Raw genomic sequence first — 7,501 nt, 5'->3', positions numbered from 1 at the left:
TCCATGGAATATGTGTAGGTACTATTAAATTTATGTAGGATATTATATTTACGTTGGTATGTATATATTATTATTTTCATTCCATATGTTATCAGTGTTGTTATGTGCACCAGCAACTCTTCCTCTCATACTTTTTCTTCCACCTAAAGGTTGTCTAGATGAAATTACTTAGCGATAAGCGGTATATTGTAGAAGTCCATTTAAATATGTTGTATTGTTTCTGTATACAAACACAATGCAATAAAGTATACAAATAAAATATTTAAATAATTTTCTGACATAGATTACAAATAAATTTCATCAACTGTTTAACTGTAAAATACTACCTTAATTTATTTTTAGCATACTATTTCATTACAATGAAAGTAGTACCTATACGTAATTATAGTTAAAGTAACATGCACGTACAAAAACGTAATATCATGTCCTTTTTTAAATATTTTTTGTAGATACTTCATCCTGTTTTCCTAAGTAGTAGTACTAACGAACTAAGTTAGTACTTACTATAAAATAAGTTATTCATTAATTACTATAACTTATATAAAAGACATGAACAGGATATTTTTGTTTACTATAACACTATCGGTCTGATTTGTTTTAACGGAATTTAATGAATTACTCGTTTCATTTACACAGTTCTACTTAGGGAGCACATAAATTACATTTTTTCTGCTTCTCACAAATGTTGCAATAGTTTCAAATGCAATTGTGAAACACTACCTTTTGCAGTACAGTCGCAGTAAAAAGTGAGAGTGGACAATTAAATCGCTTGTTTTAGCTGAGTTTGTCATTAATTAGTGAACGTGTCAACACTACGTATTTAGATGTTTGCCAAGGCCGTATTTCTTAAGGCTCACGCTATATAGAACCGCCATTATAGGTATAGATATAATGACTGTAAACAGTCAACGTTTTTATATATGCAATGTGCATATATGCAATGTTCTACAGGTTCATCAAGTTGGAGTTATACTATAGAATACATAAAGCAATATTTTTTGTATTGGTATATACTAGCACTGCACTAGCCTATATTATTACTACCGTATGTCCATTATATTGCTTGTGACAGATTATTCATTTATTGTCTTATATCATTTTTCAATAAAACCATTCTGTTAAAACTCAGACGTCCTAATCGCCATATTTGAGTAAAATGAACTAATAAACATTCAAATTAATCTACTAAATTTAATATTTTACATTAATGTAATATTATGTATTTTGAAATAAAATTGTAAATTTAACATAATTTCTTACACAAATTACAATGTCAATTAATTTTAGGTTTAAATTTAAAATAAATAAAGAAAAAAAATATTATTAATTACCAATTATTAACATGAATATGTAAAATAACAATAAAACTGTATAAAATTAAGTTTTGTTTTGAAATATATAGACTTAATCTAAAATTCACTATTATAATTTAAATGTTAAAATTTGTAATTAAATATGTAATTAAAATGATGTGATCATTTTATTTAAAAACATGCTGAGGCATAAGCAAGTAGCAAACGAATAGATTTGGACAAAGTATACCTACAGATATATTAAAAGGGGTGATACGTGCTCACACACGTTGCGATGCTTAGCACAAATCCCTATTTTAAATTCTAACATGAATTAGTTTTGTATTAGAACACGATTACTTTTATGATTGATGTTTCATTTAATAAAATGCATTGACTATTATACTTTTTTCTATAGTTTGCATATATGAGACGTGAGCTTCAATTCAATACTAGCCTTCCTTTTTCTACCTTCCCTTCCCTTCCCGAACTCCAAAAGACTAAAGGCTTCTAGAATTTAAGAGTAGTTTTTGTAATATCCGTGATACTTAATCATTCAGAACACTTTCCTGTACCAAATTAATATCATATCGATAGACATAATAGTAATAATTCTTACTAATCTTCACTAGTAATTAATGTAACAGTAAATTATTGTTTAACAGTCTAGTCACCATAACGTCTAAAGCAATAATTGTAAAATATAATTAGTAGACGTGTGCTATACGGTAGAAAAATATATAACCCTACTTTTTATTTCAATACTACTGGTATTAACACGTAACAAGTACCTACAATTAATATATTTGATGATATGGTGTTTAAAACTATGAAAATCAAAGCAACCGAAGTATACAAATAATTATATATATACCTAATAGGAATCTTTCTTCATTTTCTTGGTGCTATTATTTGTATTGCTAAAAATAATTATCACAATAAATTGTTGATTACTTTCCTATGTATAACTTTAAACGTTCTGGTGTAAAGTAAACATATTTAAGAACATTTCTGAAAGTTCGTTAATGAAGTTGTATGTACACAGCCCTTACAATTTGGGTACGATACAATGCTGTATCGAAACAAACAGAAATCGTCGATTCATTAACAATATAACCTTGAGTTAAGTTTCAAACGTTTTAATTAAAAACCAACCAACGGCTCACTGGTCTTGTGGCTTACAAAACCCTTAATTTGTTGACCCGTTTAAGGTACATAATCTTCATTGGAGAGGAAACTTTGGTTTACTCAGTATTTAAATTAACAAAGTGTTTCTTGGGGTAACAGTATTTATTAAAATAGTTACACAATAAGTTATTCTCCTCTTTGACTGGTTCTTATTATCATACTACTACTATCATGTATACATAACTTTGACAGTAATATTACCTATCTTAATATTATCAATGTGTTTCTTGATTCCTTTTCAGAAATAGATAATTCTAAAATAATTAAAATATTCATATCAATAGAGCTGATGATTTCTATTTTTATTTCTTATTGATTATAAAAATTTTCTTTTAAAAAACCACCAGCAGTTTTTTTATTTTTCAAACACATCCATAAATAATTAGTGTCTTGTAAAATAAAAATCCTTAATAAAAAACTTAAACCTTAAATAATAAAGCTAATTAAACATAATGTTGACACTTCACGAACAATTAAAAATACACATAATGCGTCTGTAGCTATATAAAAAAAGGCGTGAAACGCACTGAAATCGGCGTGCACACGCTTCAGGCATCATTACACTGCAAAGACGACCGCGTCGCTGAAACTATGCGTTGATGGGCCTCACACGACGCACTGAAGAAACATAAATATACCTACATATGCCCAAGTAATGAAGTACCAATTCGATACAAGTACACTGATTTGTATAAAAATTTGATGTCTATGTAGAATAAGAATATAAAACTTATTTTTTAATAAACTACCATATGTCCATAAAAACATATTTATTAAACTTACTACTTACTAAAGAAACCTACTGTACATATTAATCTTTATTACCTATTTTAGTCTACTCTTTATATCCCTACAGTTACCTATAACATTTTGATCCTTAAACTATTCTTAACTTAACTTATAATTTAGCATTAACAATTTCATATACAAAGATATTTATGTTATTGCTTGTGTCGTTTTATATCAATTTTATTAAATAGACTTATACCGTCTGGTTGATTGACTTACCAACGCATTTCTTTAACCACAAAGCTTGGAAATTTTATATTTGAAAATACATTCCCTTTATGTTTGTATTATGTATTTATATCAGGATATTAGTTTATGCTTTGTAGCATAAACTAATATCCTGATTTGCGAAACTCCTACGTACACTACTATTATCTTAGCTGTGCTAGAGATAAAGGAAAGAGGGACTATAATGAAAATTATTTAATTTGTAAATTGTTTATTTTTAAATCATAATTACGGTAATATGCTGTCTATATAATCTAAATCATAGAACAAAGGACATCGGTTTAATCGAGACCAACATCTAAAATATGTACGATTTCTACTTAATAATTTCTTTAGTCAATATAATATAAATTTAATAAAGCGAGATGTTCTATTCATAGCATCAAAAAGACACAAAAAACTAAACAACAAATTCCAAATATATACATGCACATCTTATGTTCCTACAACTATAAAATCTTTGCAGTTTTGTAATTAAAATTCGTGGGAATCATCTCGAGATCGATATCATAAATGTACCTACATAAACGTCCAATCAAAACCACAAATAGCACGTGCAAATTTTATATTGTAATTTGTGGATCTTACTATAAAATGCTGTGAGTCATATGTCAAAAATGGAGTTCGCTGCGAGAACACGACAGGTTTTTTTCAAACGGCAGTGACTGCGGCATCGGCAAAGATGCGATAAATTAAGAGAATGCGTCGACGCAGACACGCGACTATCTGCTAATTGTTGATTTGCGAATGAGAGAGAATTATAAGGATAAGACGTGTTAAAATTAATGTCTAACAATGTACAATTGTTGTATATTTTCAATGATTATGTTTTAAGAAATTTCGATATCATTATCATTTGAGATTTTGCATCATAGGTAATTAAAACACCATAAGTATTTTTTGTATGGATCATAAAGGAATAATATACCTTTGCTAAATTTGTCGTGATGATTTCCAAGACGAAGCTCGAGATCGACTTGACATGGTAGTGCGTTGCTAGGAACGGGTTATTACCTACCAACCTCACTAATATTTATTAACAACCCTGCCCCTCCTTTTCATAAGTATTAAGACTACTTTTAAATTGCTTTTTATAAGTAGTTAACCCCATACTTTACCTACTATTATTATTATGTATCTAATTATCATTCACATATGATTCTATCATTAGCATTTTATGAAAACTAAATCTAATTTATCTGGTAATAGTATATTTTGATCTGTTGTACTTAGTTACAAGTTTTACATAAAAAACATAATTGTTAGTCAAAGATTATAATATGGGCCACATGTCTCCAAATTCCTCCGGCACTTGTAATTAGCCTAATTCGACACACCCTCGGTTCCGGTTATATTTGTAACATATGACGATAATAATCAAAACATTTGTTAATATTTTGTCTTTATAACTTTAATCTGAATGTGTGACTAGAATGTAAACGCATTTAATGGATAACAGACTCTTTTACTTAATAATGATGTAGGGTTACAATTTATGCATTTTTTGTTTAAATTTTTATTAAAAAATATTATAGTTTCATAATTATCAAATATGTTTTTTATTTTAATAATAATTAAATTGGTGGGAGTATTTAAGATAAGTGAGTCCAATTCTGATGACGAAGCATTAGTTACAGAAGGCCTATAATGCAAAAGTAAGTTTAATATCAATACCTGCTATAGGAGATCTGTTTATTAATATATAATTGTAAACACAAATTGCTTCGATCTGAATCTGGAGTAATATACTCCAGATTATGCAACGTGACGACAATTAATATCAAACAGTGTCGACCAAAATCTATACATAAAATTAGGTATATATTTTATTATCAAAGAAATGCTTTAGATAGATCTTAGTGAAACGTTCAACATCGTAATAAAATTGTTAATATATACTAAAATAATTAGAACATTGTGCCTCTAAAATATAAAGTGTATAACTTAGATCGAAATCAAGCAAAATAGTTAATGTGGTGAAACATTCACTAAATGGCAATTTAACGCACCGTGTGAAAAGGGGCCCGCCCTGTATGAAAAACAAACACTCGTAAAAATATGTCCAAATGACATGTAAAATTTTTCTATGTCACGATGAGATATTGTAATGGCCCGTTACGAAAATTGTTATGTGGCTCATGCGAGAGCGGCATTAGACCGCCCTTGAAGACATGTGTGGCGACGGATTACCGGTCATTATAGTAAAGAAAATCCAATTCACTCAGTGTGAATTGAATAAGTTAATGGGCAACGCTCAAGGATATAAGCGTAGTGGAAGTGACTCTTTAGCACTTCCATTTACGCAGCCAGCTTATGAAAACTAGATATTTTTTTTTCTTATAATTGTAATAACACACAAGCTGGTGGCAAATAGCAACTACTCACTCTTTTTTATAAAATCTTTAAGAAACATAGGTTTGTTACTTAATAAGTCTTTAGTTGTGCATACTATTAAAATATGCCTATAATATTTATTACGCCTTAAAAATTACTTAAAATTTGTAAAGACATAACATAAAAAATAGGCTATGTAACTGGTGCCAACAATCATAATTAAATACATAACCTTATTATTATTATTCGTATCTAATTACAAATTAATTCATTAATTAGTTAATTAAGTATATTTCAAAATACCTAATTAAATACGTGAAATTATTGTAATTATTTTTTCATAATCAATGAACACAATTAACCTGCTTATATTAATGTACCAATATAGTTGTATAAATAAAATTCTCCTATCTAAGGTTCTTGTAACTTAACTTGATCTTTGAACTCAGTGTCTAAAATTATTGTATATATTTTGTCAAATTAATACAGATTTTATTATGCATAGATAATATTACTAGAGTCACATTTTTACAATTTATTGAATAAAATAACTTTTATCTTAACAAATAAATGAGTGGGCTGAGTAAGATATAATATTAGGTATTCTATAATAATGCACTCAACCCATAAAATGCAAATGATAGTAACTATATTCCAGTATAATTTAACAAATATCGAAATAAGATACGAGAAAATCACTGTATTATAATGTCTCTTCCAGAAGTAGAGTAGACAAATATATTCAAATAAACGGCATTCTTTATTTAACACATTTGACTTGTTTCCACAAACATGTTGCGGGCGGCGCGGTGCGGCGCAGGCGCAACCACAGGCGCGACGAAGGCGTGTGGCGGCGCGATCACACATTTTTTTCTCCATTTTTTCTGTCGGCATCTTCTCAACTCTACTCTTAGCTAATGACTTAAATTAACATCCACATATTTTATTAATTTCCTTAAAATCTGGCATTAGTTGGGCTAGGTCGCGGTTTAAAGTTCATTAAGTATCGATAATCCTTTCAAATTATTACTAAATGATTTAATTGATGTTCTTTTTTTATTGAGAGAAATTATTAATAGCATCGCACGAGTCAATTTAAATTGTAAGTAGGTAGGTATATGTTAAATGGATGCGACGTGTGTGAACAAAACGCAAATAAAAAAATATCTTTATATACTATAACATAAACTTTACTACGGTAAGAGTATAAAAATTCTAAGTTTAAATGAAACTGAATACAGCTGATTTGGAAGTATAAAATTAATAATGCTTATTGCAATACATAACAAATAAAGAAATCTGAGGGTTTAGACCAAGTGAGAAAATCCTTGTACACCACTAGTATGCCTGAAAAGTGTTTAATTCTAACCACAACTCTAACGGACAGCTAAAAGTAGTCTTCAATTGTCTAAGAGCTATGTCCAATATTTTCACACCTAAGCCTTCAAATTATATGTACTTAAATATTTTTAGTCTAAATCCAAACTATAGGGTCATTTTTATTTGCATACGAGCGAGTGAAAGTGTGCCCAGCTTTCGAGAACGTTTAGCAAACACCATACTGCAGAACAATAGAACTGGTTCTATTTACACGAACCATTGTTCTTTATAAGAGGCTTTACAATTGACATCACTCTCGTCGTGTTCTTAATAGTGACCGCCACTATAAA

The sequence above is a fragment of the Achroia grisella genome, unplaced genomic scaffold (genome assembly GCF_030625045.1).
Source record: "Achroia grisella isolate CSIRO2021 unplaced genomic scaffold, CSIRO_AGI_Agris_v1 utg516, whole genome shotgun sequence".
Classification (NCBI taxonomy): Eukaryota; Metazoa; Arthropoda; class Insecta; order Lepidoptera; family Pyralidae; genus Achroia; species Achroia grisella.
The sequence above is the reverse complement of the archived record's forward strand: the minus strand, read 5'-3'. Positions refer to the sequence as shown.